Raw genomic sequence first — 18,649 nt, 5'->3', positions numbered from 1 at the left:
ATCTACCCTCTTCCAGAACTCCACAGAGCACGTGTTTTACCATCTGTACTAGTATCTTAACCTAAGCTGCTTTTCTCTCAAATCCTTGATTCATATGCCAAATCCTCTCAGTTTCTCACAGTTCTTAGATGCAGAGGTACCAGGATCATGATTTGTGACCAGCTGAGAAAAATTTAGCTCAAGATCCTGTTGAAAAACAAAAAACTAATAATCAAAAGGGCTGGGGGCATAGCTTAAGTGCTCCTCAGTTCAATCCCTGGTAGAAAGGAAGAAAAGGAGAAGAGAGAGAGAGAGAGAGAGAGAGAGAGAGAGAGAGAGAGAGAGAGAGAGAGAGAGAGAGAGAGAGAGAGAGAGAGAGAGAGAGAGAGAGAGAGAGAGAGAGAGAGAGAGAGAGAGAGAGAGAGAGAGAGAGAGAGAGAGAGAGAGAGAGAGAGAAGAGGAAGGAAGGAAGGAAAAGAAAGGAAGGAAGGAGGATTCACTTGTTTATTGTTGGTATATAAGAAAGCATTTAACTTTTGTAAATTGACCTTGTGTTGTAAAATTTCTATCCTAAAACTTGTTTTATACATTCATTAGTTCAAGGATTTTATGTTGATTGATTTTCAGACTTCTACAAATGCTCATTTCATACACAAGAAAGACAATTTTATCTCCTCTTTTTCAATTCAACTTCAAACCCCAGTACCACTGCCCCTCCAAAAAATCCATCTAATCTAAACTATTAAATTTGTGGGCATAGAATTGTTCATAATATCCACTATTGCCATTTTAATTTCCATGAAACATGGTCCCTCTCTCATTTCTGACAATAATTTGTGTCTGTCTTCTTTCTTATTTTCTTAGTGTGCTGGCTGGAGGCTTATTGATTTTATTGATTTTTTTTTAAAGAACTCGCTTTTGGGTTTGTAGACCTAACCACAGAGATATTTATTTTTCCAAAATATACACATAATTTACTTCTATTGTATCTAAACTTCTGTTCAAGATTTACATAGCTTAACAAATCAGGCACTTGCCTACTTCACTGACCTCATTCCTTGCTCTTGCTTGTTATCTTTGCTCCCGTCACATTGGCCTTCTTACTGTTCCCCAACCTGCCACTCTTATTCATGCCTCATGACTTTATACTTGCTGTAGCACTTAGTAAACATTCATTCAAAGAATGAACAAAAGGAAGATTACTATGATTAACAGAGCATCTTCTCAGGAGAAAAAAAAATTCAAACACAAAAAAGTACAATTGAAGATGACAGCACAATTGCTTCTCAAAGCCTTTATTCTAAATTATCAAATTAAATGCTCTATAAAGTACTGTTCTCTCATGAGAGGCCATTGTCATCACTTTGTGTGGCAGATGTAGAAAATTTTGTAATAGAGATATTGTGGGACTAGGGGTGTGACTAACTGTTAGACTGCTTTCCTAGCATGCTCAAAGTCCTGAGTTCAACCTTCAGCATTACAACATGTAAATAAGTCCATAAAATTAAAAGTATTTATTCTGATAAAAAAACTGTGATGTTTCTAATTCAGTTCAACAAAAAATATATTTATCCTTTCTATATACCATGCATTGTGTTTGCAAATGAGTTTACCAAGATTATAAAACTCTATCTTGTCAGGAAATGACTAACTAAACAAATCTCCTGTGTTAGTTAGGTTTCTGTCCCTATAACAAATAATAGATGATGAACTTGTAATGAGAAAAGGGCTATTTTGGCTCACAGTTTTAGAGGTTCTTAGTCCTTGATTCATTGATCCTGTTACTTTTAGGACTGTAGCAAAGCAACATATCATGCTAGGAGTGTGTAGCAAAGCAAAAGGAGGAGAGAGAGAGAGAGAGAGAGAGAGAGAGAGATCCTACTATCTTGAGTATGCCCCAATGACCTGAAGACCTCCCCTCCCAAGCCACACCTCTTAAAGACTCCACCACTTCCCAATAGTGCCACCATGGAGTGCCAAGTATTTAACTTATGGGCCTTTGGAGGACATTAAAGATCCAAATTGTAGATGCACTATAAGTGAGTCAGGATTAAGTCATCTTGATGGCAGAAAGTCCATTGCATTTTTTTGGGGGGGAGGGGTTCTGTACTTGGATTTGAATTCAGGGCTTAAACCTTGAGCCACTCCACCAGCCCTTTTCTGTGATGGTTTTTTTCAAGATAGGGTCTTCCAAGCTATTTGTCTGGGACTGGTTTCAAAACGCGATCCTCGTGATCTCTGCCTTCTGAGTAGCTAGTATTAGAGGCGTAAGCCAACAGCGCCTAGTCCATGCATTTTGATGCAGGATAAAAGAGTTTCATGAAAATGTTGATTTTTGTATAGGTTTATACTTTCATAAATGTGTATCCTATGAACCTCTATACCATGTTTTCCATTCTGTCTTTCTATTTTCTCTTTATGAGGCTTTTCTTTTGGTTTTTATGTGTTTTTTTAATCCTTATTTTATGTCCTTTCTCCCATCTCCATAGGCTGTTTTAATAATTTAGTTGTTTTTCTGAGAGTATTAGTGTTCTGTACTAATTATTTAGTTGTCTGAATTGTTTCTTCTCTGTAAGTTTTTTGTTCTACTTGGCTATATTATAATTCAGGAGGAAAACACCATCATATACTCCTGTGTTTCCTTCACAAAATTAGACATAAAACATTAAATAAGTAATGCATTTATTCAATAGCATCTGCCAGGTTGCAGGAAGGTGGTGGTTTACAGAATTGGGCAGCTGTGCTCCATTGAATTTGTCACTCAGGTACTTGGTTTTCTTTCCACCAGTTGTTCTGCCATCCTCTAGGCTTCCTCTTGTCATCATGATCCAGATTACCAGATGGAAGACAAGGGGCACAGAGGGAAAGCACCTCTCTTTAAGTAAGTGGAACACACTGCTTTTATTCACAATGCTTTAAGAACATTATCACTTGGTTACATATAGCTGCAAAGGTGTCTGATTGTCTCTAGCTGGATTGAGATGTGCCAGACGAAACTCTACTGTTAGGAAGCAGGAAGAACAGATGTTGGTATAAAATTAACAGTCAATTCCAGTATCTTAAAAATCAATGAATGCTGTACCAAATAGATTTAGCTTAATTTTCAGTGTGGATTTGTATCTCAGGAAAAAAATTCTGGATGCTTTTGTTTAGAGATTGATTTTATTGGGGAAGAAATCATTTCAAAAGAAGAAAAATTAAGATAATTCATCCTGCTGAACATGTAAAGTAAATATGTCAGAAAGCATCAATCTTATGTATTCAAATTAAAGGATAAACAACTCTAAAATTGGAGAAAAATTATTGTCCTTTGCTAATTATTTATGATGTTAAAAATGAGAAACATTGGTAGTTTGATATAATAACCTTGGACTGCCAGAGTGGCTCAAGCAGTAGACGTCTTGCCTAGCAAGCATGAGGTCCTGAGTTTAAACCCCAGTAACACCAAAAAAAAAAAAAAAAAAAAAAAAAAAACCCAAAAAATAAGGTAGAGATCTTGTCCCTAGTATGTAGATCAACTAAATAGAGGTTTGAAAAAATTCAGTATACACTGTAAAGATCTTGACCACTTCATGCTTTTTTCTAAATAAAATTCAAAGAAAACAAAAGGTTATGCCATTAAAATATAAAACAGAAAACTTTTAATAAGAAAGGGTTATTTTGCTAGAAAAAGTTCTTTTATCTATTAAATCTAATTAATTCTGAAGTGTTATTATCATCACTTGGAAAGAAACAGCAAGCAAAATTCTTGCCAAACTGTGGGTAGACCTATATTTTCCCCAACCTACACTCTTTTATTTTTGTCCCTTTGGAACTGTTAACAATCATTCTGCATTTATAAAACTAAAGACTTTTATCTCTATCAAATTTTACCACCTTCTGTTGAAGTGATGGGTAGTATTTTATATGGAATTTTTTTGTCCTCTCTTTCAGTTCATATGTAGAAGGCATAATCTCCATGTGATGCATCTCAAAGGCCCTACCTTTGAGAGGTTTAGATGAGTCTCCTTGGTGAAATTAATATCCTTATAAGAGGGAGAAAAGAGATCAGAGCTCATTCTTTCTCTGCCATGTGAGTACATAGCAAGATGCGGACTGCCTGCAGGCTAGGAAGGGAGCCCTCTTAAGGAAAGCAAACTCTCTGGTACTTTGTTCTTGGATTTTCCAGCCTGTAAAACATAAATCCCTCTTATTTAAGCCACTTGGTCTAAGGTATTTTGTTATGGCCATGCTATGGTTTGGCTTTTAAGTGTCTCTCAAAGGCCATGTGTTAGAGGGTTGTTTCCCAGTTTGGTGCTATTAGGGTAATGTAGAATCTTTAAGAGATGTGGTCTAGTGGAGATCTTTAGGTCATTACAGGCATGCCCTCAAAGAAAATAGTGGGACTCTAGTCTCCCTCTCTCTCTCTCTCTGTCTCTTTCTCTCTCTTTCTCTCATTTCCTGACTGAGCAATTTAGAAACCCCCTCCCCCCATTTACTCTTGCCATGATGTGCCACTACAGGCCTAAAGCAACAGGACCAACTGATCATGGACTGAAATCTCAGAAACCACTACCCAAAATAAATATTTTCTCTTTACAAGTTAATAGTCTCAGGTTTTTGTTTCCGTGATGACTAACACAGGCTACCTGAGCTGGCTAAGATAGGTTAAAAACATGTCCACTGCCAAAAAGAGATGCATGCAGAATGGGATTACATGTTACCATCCCCAACTGCAACAGATGTAAAGTGGTTAAGTGAAAATCTGCCAGTAAGGAGGGCCGAAGTGTTATAGAAACAGGGCATCATGCTTGTGCATTCAGTTTTCAACTCAAAGAGGGAGTAACTCTTTCCACCAAATGCAAGCCTATTTTAATTTACCCTAATTCTGCAATGGGGTAGAGAACACCACTCAGAAAGGACAGTGAGGATATAGGGGAGACAATACTGATTTAAGAAGACAGCCTCAAGCCTGGGCCAAGAGAAATTATTAGACATGTGTTACTCTCTAGCTTCTGTGAACTTGAAAGTATGATTAATCTGTCTGACCCTCAATTTTCTCCTCAGTAAAATGGAGATAATACTATCTACCTCATAATTGTCATAACTAGATGAAATATGTATTTATAAGGAATAGTTTTTGGTTTTGTTCATATAGGATCTCAGCATTTGAAGCTCAGCAATTCCACTACTCAAGGTGATACAAGAAGAGTGTCCATCATAGAATTCTATCATGTGATCTCAAGTGTAGGCATCTGACCAAGGCTAGGATAATAAAAATTTCTTTCTACATATGTGAATCTCTAGTAGAAACACGTTGGGAAATGTATCATCTTTCAGAGATGCTGCTGAGCTCCAGGGAACTGTCTTGATTTCTGTTCCTTCTAAGACTTGATTGTTCATTTTTTTTCCCTTTGATTCAGTTATTAACACAGCCTTCTTGGAAAAATTCATCTTGTACTGTCAGCTTGCTTGCAACTAAAAAAATCTATTTTATAGAATATAAACTGATTATCACAGTTAGGTAGTAAGTACTTAAAATCTTATTTATTATTAGAGCAGAAATTTTGGTGTTTGAAATAGGAAAAATCAACTGAACTGTTTTAATTATAGACTGTTGCATTCATAAGTACCCCTTGCCCTTCTAATCGGGATGCTATAATCTTTTCTCTAAGAAAAAGAGTATGGTATAGCAGAAAGAACATTAAATTGGGGATTATATGACCTATGTTCTAGTCTTTGATTTTTTACTAGTTCATTTCATCATTTTGGAAACTCAGCCTCTCTACGTTGTTCTTTATGTATCCAATAACAGAGTTGGATTGAATGATCTCTAAAGTCCATTCTAACTATAAGTTGAGTTATTTGCATATTTAACTTTATTTTAATGTACCCTCATCTATAAATCTTTGAAAATTTGCTTTACCTCATCTCACTTCCCAGCACTCATCTTCCAAAACTGTATTCCAGTCACATTGGCTTCCAGGATAGTCCTCAAATATGGGAAAAGCATGCTCCCACCTATGGGATGTGAACTTACTATATACTCTATGTAGAATTCTTAGAAACTATCCTCACTTCCTATAGATCTGCTCCCATTATCTATCTCTCCTGCAAAAGAAAATCATTCCAAGAAACTGGTTTCATTTTAAGTACATGACAACTCACCTCATGTGGATTCTTGGGATTCAATTTTCTTTCAATAATGTATGCACCCCCCTTTCTGCCCGCCCCCAGCTGTGGATTCTTCTTGCCTTCTCAAAATCTGTGGCTGTTCAGTTATCTGGTCTTGCTGCATCACTAGTCTCTCTCTGAGTAGTCTCACCACCATGCACACATTCTCTGGTATCTTCTATTTAGTAATGACAAAAACTAAATAAATCTTTACTTCAAATATCACACCTTAGTCTTACTTTCTCTTCAAAACGTCTCTAAAGAGTTGCTCTTACATGCTGTCTCCCTTTCCCTAACACCCATGCATTTTTCTACTCACTCAAGTCTGACTTCTGTCCCCACCCACATTCTCCTTCACAAGGAAACTTCCATGTTGGCAACTCTAGTAGTCCTCTCTCTATTCTCGGTGGACTGACATTTTCTTGCATCAAGCATGGCTGGTTTCTCCTTTTTTCTTCTCTTGGCTTCCAGGATAGTTTATTTCTCTCTCTCTCTCTCTCTCTCTCTCTCTCTCTCTCTCTCTCTCTCTCTCTCTCTTTGCTTCATGATTGATTATTCTGTCTCCTTTGATAATTTCTTTTATCTACTCAATCTTTAAGTGTTTAAGTGCCTGGGGGTTGGTTCTGAGTTATCAAATTGCTTGCATTTAAATATCTTAATATGGCCATCTGTGTTAGGTATGTTTGGCACCAAGACAAAATCCCCAAGACAGTCAACTTGTAAGGAGGAAAATTTTATTTTGACTTACCATTTCAGAACTTTCCAGTACATGCTTGCTTGACCTTACTGTTTTTGGCCTGTTGTGAGAAGAGAGAGAGAAGCAGAGACAGAGGAGAGAGACCAGGTTCCCTAAATCACCTTTAAAGGCATGCCACCCCACTAACCTAACCTCCTTCTACTAGGTACCAGCTCTTCAAGGTTCCACCACTTGCCAATGGCACCATAGGCTGGCTGCCCCCAATGCAGAACATGTCTTCAGAACATGGCATTTGAGGGACATTTAAGTTACAAACTATAACATCATCCTTATCTATTCAGAATATAATTGTGATTAAACAGAGTTGTTACTGAGATTCTGAAATTAGAAGGACTTAGGAGAAGCTAAGTGAAGGCCTTATGACAGAACTCTGCATTTGGTTTGGGTGTAGGAAGAAGTGAAGCAGAAAAGAAGTGATCAGAGGAAAAGGACAGAAAAATCTTATGAAACTTCACAAAAAAGGGACATTCTGGAAATGGAATATGTCATGTAATGAAATCTACAGAATTTTTGGCTTAAAGGATGCCAAAAAACATTTTTAAGATTAGATAAGAAGGAAAGGAAATTGTAAAATTTGAAGGGCAGTTTTGGTAGGTCATAAAATTGGTACATGTATTCATAGTATAGAGTGGTGAGAGAAAATTAGAAGGTATTAATCACTTTTTTTGAGTCTGACTGGGAGAAGTGGTTTGATAAATAATAGAAGAGGGTCAACCTTTTCTTTGTTTCTTTGCTTGTTTTGTTTTCTGTTTTTAAAATGCTTTATTGGAGCAGAAAGATGAGAGAATGTTTTTAGAGAGATAGGCAATGAGTGACTGAAAAAATATACATAGTTTGGAGGGGGGTGGCCTGAAGTTCGCTATGTCGCTCAAGCTGGCCTCAAACACACAATTCTTCTATCTCAACCTCCCTAGTTCTGGAAGTACAGGTATGTGTCACCATGAGTGCTTATTTTATGGATTCTTGTTTGTTTGTTTTAGTGGTACTGGGATTTGAACTCGGGGCCTCATGCTTCATGCTCATGCCTCATGCACCAGGCAGGTGCTCTATCACTTAAGCCACTCTTCCAGTCAATATTTTTAAAAAAAGAATATAAAAAAAATCAGAGAAAACAGAGCGTTTGTACTTTATAGTCCAGGTGGAGGAATTCTGTTAAAAATAAAGAGGTTTATTGCTTCCTTTGAAACTTACAGATGAAACTGTAAGAAGAGAGAGTGCTGGGGTAACTGAATATGATGGTCCAAACATTTCTTGTGTCCTGTAGACAAAGTCATCTATTAAATATGAGGGAAAATTCTGAACCTAAGCAGCATGAGAGAAGTAAGGAGGCTAGCTGTAATCAACAGGTGTGAGTTAGGAGGCCTGAGTTTAAAATGCCAGCTGACTAAAATTATCTATGTGACCTCAGCCAAATCTGTAAGTTTTGGATTCTTTACCTGAAACATGAAGGAATTAGACAGAATATCTAAAGTCCTTAACAATCTGTGATTGGTGGATAGAAAATCTTCAAGTATAGAGCTTTCTGAGTTGAGGAGAAAAAAATGAAAGGGTCAAGCATGAAGATCCAGTAGAAACTGGCAAATGCTGAGTGAGGTCTGAACCACTCTGCAATCTCCTCTGTAATAATTCTCAGAGGCCAGAGAGCAACAGTGAAGAAAGAATGCCATAGTAGTGGCTTCTTACAGAAGACAGAGGTGTCCAATTCCACAGACTGCCAGGGTCCAGGTCATCCAGTCTAATCTAAAGGGGAATATTTATTGTAGCTCATGCTGCTCAGTTGAAAGAGAAAGCCCTGTTTCATTAAGAGGGCCCTGGTAGGATAAAGTGAGTTGAGAGACTCGGGGTTCTCTTTCAAGTTAGGATCCTGACTGAGAGGAGTGTAGAGCAAGGCAATAATCACATAGAGGGATTTGATGTACATCAAGTAAGGAGTGTAAAGGTTGAGTCTCAGAAAGGGAGCAGTGTGTGCTAAATATAAGATCTTGCATGTTGCTCCCCACAAGATGGATGATGTTAGGTAGAAATGCAGAGAAATTAAGTCAACAAATTCAGCAAATGTGGCATTAAGGCAGTTAGTTTAGTAATAAGAATACTGAAGTGGCTGAGGCCATTACTCCTAGAGAAACAGATTATAAATTTAAAGTGTAATAGTGTTGAGTGTGGAGATGGGGTCTGGAGACTGGTACTTCTGAAGAGTTGAAGAAGGAGGGTGATAGATTACCTTATCCTCAAAACAGTGTGTGTAGAAAGGGCTGTGTGTGGGGGGGGGTGGTTGGAAAGGGTGAGACTGCAACAGAGACTATATAAAGAGACACAAAAAGAGTCAACAGGCAACCCCAATAAACAAAGAGACAATGAAGAAAATTATTAAGCCTCACTGTAAATCAAAGAGATTAGAGGAAGGTATGGCCATCATAATGGTAGAAAGAAAAAATAATTTCAATAAAATAATAGGAAGAGACAATAAGAGAGATAATAGCAACATTTAGTCATGATGTTCAGTAAATAAATTTGTATACATATAAATACACATATCTGTGTAGTTCTTATCTATATCTGCTTTAATCTTGTGAGTTTTTTATGCTATCCCAACTCTTACTATACAGAGAAATTGAAATCTAGTCAGCAGAGGATACCTGGTGTCAAGATCAGAAGGATTTGTAAGGATTCCCATCTAAAATCAGGGTAAGGAGCACAGTGTGGACATTACTGAAAAGCCAACCTTGAACTGCTGGGAAGACCAAGATCTAACTTCAAATTCAAAAGGCCAAAGGCAGGACTGAGTTAGCACCACTTGGCCAAGTTGGAGAGAGCCTGGACCAGTAAAGTGCAATTCATAAAGAATCACTCAATTTCATCATTCTACAAGGTAAACATGTATCAAAACAGCACATTGTACCCATAAATATATAACATATACATTTATGACTTGTCAATTGAAGCTAAAAGAAGAAAAGAAAGAAAAGTAAAAAAGGGTTCACTGAAGCAGTCTTAGAAACTTCGTTCATTTTTATTAGTTCATGATGTGTGGGTACGTTGGTCTAGTTTTAAGAATGACGGGATGAGATTTGATCTTGGGTCTTCATCTAATAAATAGTGACTGACGTTTAGGTCTCGTGCTCTAAATCTCAGGTTCAGCTAAAGTTCTAGACAGAAAGGGAGTTTTTCCAGGTTAGAAGAACCTGGAAAATTTCATAATTTATTCATTCAATTGTTCTTAAAATCTCCTGCCTTTCAGAGTCTCACCTTTCCTTTAATCCTAGCAACTGGTTGGGGTCCTTGTTGAAAGGAAACCATACCGCCCCCCTTCCCAGCCATTACCCCATTACTCATAATTCCTTCTCCCTCTTAGCTCTTGATCTCTACTTATGCTCTTGAATAAGTAGAGATCACTTTTGACTTGTAACACATCACCCTGATCTCCAATTAAATCCTTAATTATGGAAATAATTTAATTTTTTCCTTGCCCCAACAATTCCAATTCCCAGAGCTGAGTTCTGGGGCTTCATATAACTAAATAAGCCTGAAGAAAAAAAACACCATCATTTATATAGTTCCCCTATGTTATGAATGCAAGCTTGACTCATCTTTTCAATAGTATTTTTTTCCTTCCTGTTACAAATGCCTTGTAGCCAAAGGGAATAATAGAAGGAACATTTTGGCACAGGAAGAGAAGGGCTTGGGATGGAAGAATATACAATTTCAGAAGGTTTTTGCAGATAGCAGCCTTTTGTTGCCTAGAGCAGTGGAATATAGAATAATGGATGAAATGAGCTTCTAAGTTGGAGGTGGATGACATTTCTCTTCTTTAGGGGAAGTGTACATGGCAATTTAAAGGAGAGAGTGGTTTGCGTATGTGGAGATTTAGAAATCCATACCTACAGATGCAGAAAAGCAACCTACTGTTTTTTTCTAGCATCTTAAGTAGTATGTTTTTGTGAAGCCAACACAAAATGTCTACAAACCAATTATATTCATGTGGAAAAGAGGTCAGGAATTATGCTCACAGTAATTTCAAAACAAACAAACCTGTGATTTGCCTTCCAAAAGAGCTGAGAAGTATCTTAAGCTACAGCCATGCAATTATAATCTCTAATAGTGTTGTAGTTATATTCTACAATATTTGTAACAAATGATGCATTTATAGCATGGTAATAAAATAAGTCTATTGGTAACATGGTCATTATGGTCATTAACAAATTCTGTTTTGTTGGATACATTTATACTTGTCCATATTAAGTTACAGTAATGTTTTACTTCCATGAATTTTATATATGTATTTGGTTGTACTGTGGTTTGAACTCCAGGCCTTGCACTTGCTAGGCAGGTGCTCTACCTCTTTAGCCATTCCACCAGCACTCCAGCCCTTTTTGTTTTAGTTCTTTTTCTAAGAGGTTCTCATTTTTGTCTGGGGCCAGCCTGGGCAAGGATCCTCCTATTTATGCCTTCCAAGTACCTGGAATGACAGGCACTTACTACTATGACCAGATTATCAGTTTAAATGGAGTCTAATATGTTTTTCCCTGGGCTGGTCTCAAACTGCCATCCTCCTGATTTTCACATTCTGAGGCGCTGGGATTACAGAGCCACCATGCCTGGGAAAGCCATCATGCTTGGTGAAGTGATTACTCTTTATAGATGGGAAGGAGCCCAGTTTGCTAACACCTCAAGATCTGTGAGGGGGCTTTTGCTCTTTACTATCTTCCATGAAAGCCCCTGGACTAGGGAGATAATTGAGTAGAAAAGCCAAACAATCTATATCATAGCCAATAGTGAGAGAGTTCTGATACATAACCTTCTTTATTTTTGTATGTTCAGATCAGACCAGGAGAAAGCTTCACCTACTTATGATAGCCAAACATGGTAGTATCAGAATCTTATTCCTGTCCCCAGAGAGATGGCCACTGCCAAGTCTCCTGACCATCCTCTCAGTGCTGTGTCACCCCTTGGGCTACTTCCATGTGAAAACAGTATGTAGCAGGAGGTCAGAGGGCCCCAGTTGATTTGTTGGAAAAATAAGGCCACATTCTGGGGCTTTCTTTCCTCAGCTGTAAAATGGAGGAATTTGCCAAGATGGCTTGTAAGTTCTTTTTAAATTCTTACCTTGTGCAAAATACAGCAGTAAGAAAAGTTTTGTTTTAAATGGATGTTTTTATTTATAATTCATAGAAATAAGTAGAACAAGGGAAGAGGAAATTTGGTGACTAATTTTTCACAGTAGACAGCCAAATGGGATAATTAGGTTTCACAGCTGATTTGGGGCCTAATTTTTCTATTTGACTGTCTAGCAGTATCAAATTAACTGTTAACTGCTGATTTATCTCACTTTTCTGTATGATTAGCCAGTATTGCTCTAGTGCATAAAACAAGTAGTAGTCAAAACCTATAGCTAAACATCCAGACCCAGGAACCTACAGCACAGTGATTTCTCCTAAGTGAAATTTAGTACTCTAGGACAAGCTTTAGGTCAATACATCCAAAATTAGTATCAGTCACTAGTTCCCAAACTTTGCTACAAACAGAATTGTCTAGGGCACTTTCAAAGTTGTGATGCTTGGTTCTGTCCACCTTCACCAGACACATGACTTGTTTGGTATGAGATATGACCAGAAATTTTAAAAAGCTCTTCAGGTGATTCCAGTATGGAACAAAGTTTGGAACCCATAGTAATTTGGTCAATGTCATGCTAAATTAGTAAAATGGACTGATTTAACATTTGTAGTCTATATCTTGCAATGTCGGGCCTGAGGTAACATGGTCAAGATCACGGGCATTTGAGTAGGAAGGGTCCAACTTCTTAATCTTGCTTCTTCTGGTTCTCTTTATGTTACATCCTCACACTGGCAATGAACTCTGTTTAGTTTCAGCCTACAAATTGGTATGATGAAGATAAACTTGCCCAATTTATAGGGTTGTTCTGAGAATTAGGTGAATTTAGAAGGTTTGAGAAAGTGCTTGGTACAGAGTCTGGTGCTCAGAATTCGATGTATTCCAGTCATCATTATCTTTTGTTAGAATTTTGAATCTCTGTTTCATGTTTAAAAGAAAAATTTCTTAGTAAACTACCTGAGAAAGTTACCATAGGTCTTCCTTTACTTATTTTCTAGAAATCTCATCATGTGTAGTTTTTTTTTTATAAAATAACTTCTGTAAAAGGAAAAATATACCATTCACCAATATAAGTGTCCTTTTTATCGGTCTACCTTTTTTCCCCTTGTTTTTTGTTCTGTAAAATGGAAATGATTTTGTGATACTTGTGTTCAACAACTGTCACAAACTAGTATCTAATTTTATTATCTTTATAACATCTTTTAAAATTCTAAGTCATTAAGAGGTTATGAACACTTAAGGGATTTTATCTACCACCCAGGTAATAGTATAGACATTTTCTTGAATTTATACTGACTCAGTCATCTTTTGATTAGATATGGAACTCAAGTCACATGAATCATAATGCACTCAGATCAAGTGGTTGACATGATTACTAAATACAGACAATGAACATCAAGAGTTTTATTCCCATTCTCCCAAGGTGGGTCAAGCTCTAAAACCACACACGTAATGCAACAATCTTACTGTAATGTAAAATGGCAAAATCCTCTTTTCTATTCTCTTTTGATTTCACAAAGTATTATACCAATGTAAAAATGAAATCACACGTGCTTAGCCCAGCTTCAGCAAAAGTGTAGTTTTGAGGGGAACAGAAGGGACTAAAGGGATAAGTGTGGTGATAAAAAGATTGAAAAAAGTTTTTGGCAACTTTTGAACCAAAGTCCATTCTGTATCCCAAAGATTCCCTGTGTGGGTGTCTAGGGTATGTAACTAATGTGCTGAAATACTGGTCCCACAACCAGCAGGCTCTTATTACCCCTAGGTTTGTTGGCTCAGGCTCACAGCAGCCTCTGTAGTTCATTCTAGCACGCTATAAAAATACTGTCACTTTTCATGTGTGCCAAAATGTGAAAGAGGAGGGAAGTCCCACTTACAAAGCACTGTTTTTTCAGTGAACTTTGTATCACTATAATTAAAGTTTCTCTGGTAGCCACTTGGATAATTCTAATATTAGAAGAGCAATAATGAAGAACTCTTGATGATTTAGAAAAGCTATAGGATTTTTCTTTGTTGTGGGTATTCCCCTGGATTGGAGGGAGATATTTCCTTCTTTTTAATTATGAAGGAAAACAAAATTAGAGATTGTTGTTCAAATTATATGATAGAAAGATGATCCTGCAGTACATTACAGTATCAAAAAACCTTGGATTTCTCAGCTTTGGAGGGCTATGATTATCATAACTGTTGGATGATTCATTTTAGTTAGAAGAAATCCCATGTCAGGATATTCCTGAAAAAATATAACTAATTCAATTTCTCCCATAGATTTGAGAGCACTTGTATACTTCCAGTTACTAATAGCTTTTTTTCTATATAAAAATATTTATAAAGTATATCTTCTCTTTTCTTAGTTTATGTGTTTTGGGGTTTCACTTGAACTTTAATTTGAACTTAAAAGTCAATTATCAAGAAGAAATATGTCTTGGGTGGGAACTGAAACAGGAATGCTGAATTCTAAATCAAGGCTAAAAATATTAAATGGTTTGGGGACAGGATGTGGAATAAATAGTAATACTATGAGAAGATTTCCCATAAGCCAGAATTTGGGTTCAAAGACTAAAATTTTAGAACTATAAACAACTTTAATAAAAAAGTTCAAGTGAGGAAATAAGAACCAAAAGATTGTAGATTATAGCTCAAGAATAGAGTGAAATTGTGTGTTTTAGCAATAACACTCTTCACCAGGCCAAGTCTTCCACCCTCAAATGTGGATAAATCTCCCCAATATCAATCCTACTACTGATACTGGATTTTAAAGACATCTGGAAACAGCCGTGTTCCAATTTGGCACCAGAGGGGAGACTGCTCCAAATCATTTCCTCTTGTTGCAAAGTGACCACTGACCTACCTCCCATCTCCATTTCCTTTCCTGCCCTGCCTTCCCCTTTCAGAAACATTTCTTTCATTTTTCAATATACACATGACTTATCTGACTTATCACTGAAGAACTAAAAGATTTCTTCAAGCAAGAACTGGGTCTTTATCATAGTATTTTAGGACACAACATAATACTTTGTGCCTGTTAATTGCTTATTAAACATTTGTTAAATGAAACAAACAAACCAAATAGCCCCCAAAGATCTGAAATCTACCCAAAAGTAGAAACAAATGATATAAAACAACCAAGTTTACCTATGTATCACTTTCATTGGCTCAACAGAAAAATTGCAATTTCAAACATCTGTCACCTGAGTCTCTGCCGGGACCCAGCAAGACTGGTCTCCAAATTCACTGAAGCATTGTTACTCTGAGGCTATGCCAGCACACAATGGGCTTGTAAAGTCAATTGAGTGACAGCATGCAGGCTTGCCACTTGTTCATACAAAAGCAAGCAGATATTTTATCTTGCTTTAATTTTTTTTTCTTTTTCCTTCATTCTGTTTCTCCTTCATAGGTATTTTTGCCTTCTTCTTTCCACAAAACTAGTTAAGATGATGGACTAACCAAAGACACTTATTTCCTTCGTGACACTACACTAAAATGAGGATAAAGAAAATATGCAAAGGACAAATACAGGGGATAAAAGTGGTTGAAAACTTTTAGTAAATGCTTAGCAGTGGGAAAATATGGAGCAGCAGAAACTGAATTAAGGGCCCAAGGCAACAGTTTAGGAAAAGTATTCATTTGTCCCAAGGACCACTGACAGTGGGAGAGCATGGTACCATAAAAGTAGAGTAAAGTGAAGGTCTGTGCACTGAAGAGTAGTCTCCACCTTTTGCTTCTCCCCTTCCCTAGCTCTGTGTATAGTGTGTTGATCAGCAAAGCTGCTTCCTTCCTGGCAGGAGGTTGAGAGCTTCTGCTCTGGAAAAGCAGTATACATAAGGAGCACTACATTGCTGTACTTTTCATTCAGTGGCACCCACCTCAGATCATTTGAATCAGGTTTATGATCTCATACCTCCAAATATGTCACAAAGAGACATTCTCTGCCCCCATTAGTTTTGAGGGGTGGGGAGGGTCCTGGAATGATTCTCACTGAATTGACTTGGGCTACTTGTCATTTCTGAACCACGTGGCCAGGTGAATAGACGCTCTGATTAACCAGTCCTCAGCTATATGGGGTGGGAGAGGAATGGTTCCATAAGAAAAATATTGAAATGTGAAGAAAAGGAGAAGTTGGTTTTAGCTATAAGAACAAGGTAATGACCACATGCTCTATAATCTCTCATTAACAAGTGCCTCTATTGAATGGGCTCTCATAGTAGCTACTGGTCTGATTATGGATGGATGGTTTGGTATAGGAAGGAGCAACTTCTGGGACAAAATCCCTTCACACAAAACATGGAAATATATGCACAATGAACTGTATCCAAATGTTTCCTCAGAAGAAGTCATAGCTAGAAGGCTTTACATGGAATATTTTCTGTCTTCAAATACTTCCACGGAAGACCTCTTAAATTTCCTCAAAAGCCTGATCCAATATAACTACCCTTGTCAAGAAATTTACTTTATGTTGTTAATTTAATTGCTCTGTTCTATCCATGATATTTTTCAAAGTAGCTGGACATAATTCTCCATATAATATGCATGCTTATTCTTGAAGGCAATTATAAAATGTTCTCCCAAGATAAATGACTTCTGTTTCTTTAGCCACAATCATTTATTTACCTAACCCTTTCATCATCTTTGTGTGTCTCTGATCTTCCTCCAAATTCCCTGCATTTATCTCAAGCTAAAGAGTACAGTACTGAGTGCAACAATCCAGGGAAATCTCCACAACAAGTAAGGGCAATTGCTTTAAGGAAATATTTTATTTTTATGTAACACTTTATAGATTTCAAAGGACCTTCCTAGGCATTATTATGTCATTTGAGGTGAAGCTTGTTTTATATTCCTCCTAAACACTGATGATTGAAGTGTGCCTACATCAAGTCAGATTCAGATTGAGAAAGCCCATAGCTCCAGTTTGGATGACTGTGAAGCCCAAAATGGTTCTGAGGTTATATCAGAATCTCCTATTTCTTCACCCTTGTCATGGACCAGAAACAGTGTTGAGGATGGAATAAGTCACAGGGGCTTTCCACAGTCTGAGCCAGTGCCGTGTAGTAGAACTATCTGAGGTGGTGAAATATTCTTTATCTACACCGTACAATATGGTAGCTGCCAGCCACACGTGGCTACTGAGTGCTAGGAACTTGCAAAGGGAGAAGCAGAACATTTTAAAATTTAACTACTCAAGCTTCAATTTAAGCAGTGCTGTGTGACTAGTGGCACAATCTTTAGACCCTTTTTAGGGCTGAGTCTAAGCTGAGTGGTTTCTGAGACTGAAACATGAGGCACTTTGCTAAGTTATCTTTTAGGATGAATTTGATGGGTGAGATGCATCTTCATGGAATGCCAGTGCTTTCTTATTTTTTTTTGCTGGCATTATGTGACCAATTTATGGGATTTTCTTCAGAAATAAATTAGTAGGTACTCAGCACTTTGCATGCTTTCCCAAGTAAATTTGCATGGGCATAACAACAAAACCACCAGGGTATCAGGATGGTGACTAAGCATGTCTTGGCAAAGAAGAAAAGTCTTTTGAGAAGGTTGAGTTCTAACAACTCATCTGAGACCCAGACTAATACTGCTAAGCCATAAGACAGTGTAGAATTTCATTTTTTGCATGATACACTTATTGACATTAAAAGATTATATTAAAGGATATACTTAATATGAAATTTAACTAACTCAATTTAATTTATTATCTGCCACATATTTGGGTTACATTTTTTCTGAGTTTAGTTTTTTAAAGTATTTTTCTTTCTTTCTTTCATTTTTTGGTAGGACTGGGGTTTGAACTCAGGGCTTAGCACTTACAAAGCAGGTGCTTTATTGCCTGAGTCCATCTTGCTCTGGTTGTTTTGGAGATGGGGGTCTCACAAACCAATCGCCCGAAACCACAATCCTCTTGATCTGAGTTTCCCAAGTAGGTAGGCTTACAGTAGTGAGCCAGTGGTACCCAACTATAGTTTTTAAAGCATCTTGAATGCCAGAAGCAGGGAACAAATCAGCAAGGATGTATGTGAAGAATCACTCTTCCATTCTCACAGATCCACATTCCCCACATTATAGAGAGCTATTTCCTCATAAGCCTTTTCCCCCTTTATAGGCTTTTGATAATCAAAAATAAATATAGCTTTCTTTCCTCTTAAAAGTAAGGTGGCTTCATGGTTCCCTTATAAGCATATGTTTGCTGACTTTATTACTGCTTTCTTCCTCTGACCTTTTCTTTTTTTACAGCTCTGCGTCTGTCTTTGAAGTGCCTTTAAATTTCCAACATTTCTCCTCCTCTTCAATTTTAGCTGGAAACCTTGCTTCTAATTTTACTGAGGAAATAGAGGCTGTTCAAAGGGCACTTTTCTTCCTTCTAACTTCAAATGGACTAAGCTATCTGCTTGTGTACCCCGTGCATTCTGCTCTCCCTTCCTTCATGGTGGATGAGCTGTCCTACCCACTGCAATCCAAGACCAAGCCTTCACATGTGCACAAGAGCTCACTTCTCCTTAGCTGCTGAAGCGTTTCATTTCTGAAATAGTCTCTTTGTCATGACTCGTGACTCCTGATATAGCTGCTTCAATATCACCCGTGCTCAAACACAGCAATCACAGTAAACCTCAATTCCGACATCTCCAGCTGCTGGGTTATAACTCTGCTTCATTTTAT

Source organism: Castor canadensis, chromosome 2 (genome assembly GCF_047511655.1).
Source record: "Castor canadensis chromosome 2, mCasCan1.hap1v2, whole genome shotgun sequence".
NCBI lineage: Eukaryota > Metazoa > Chordata > Mammalia > Rodentia > Castoridae > Castor > Castor canadensis.
This window is presented reverse-complemented; position numbering follows the sequence as displayed.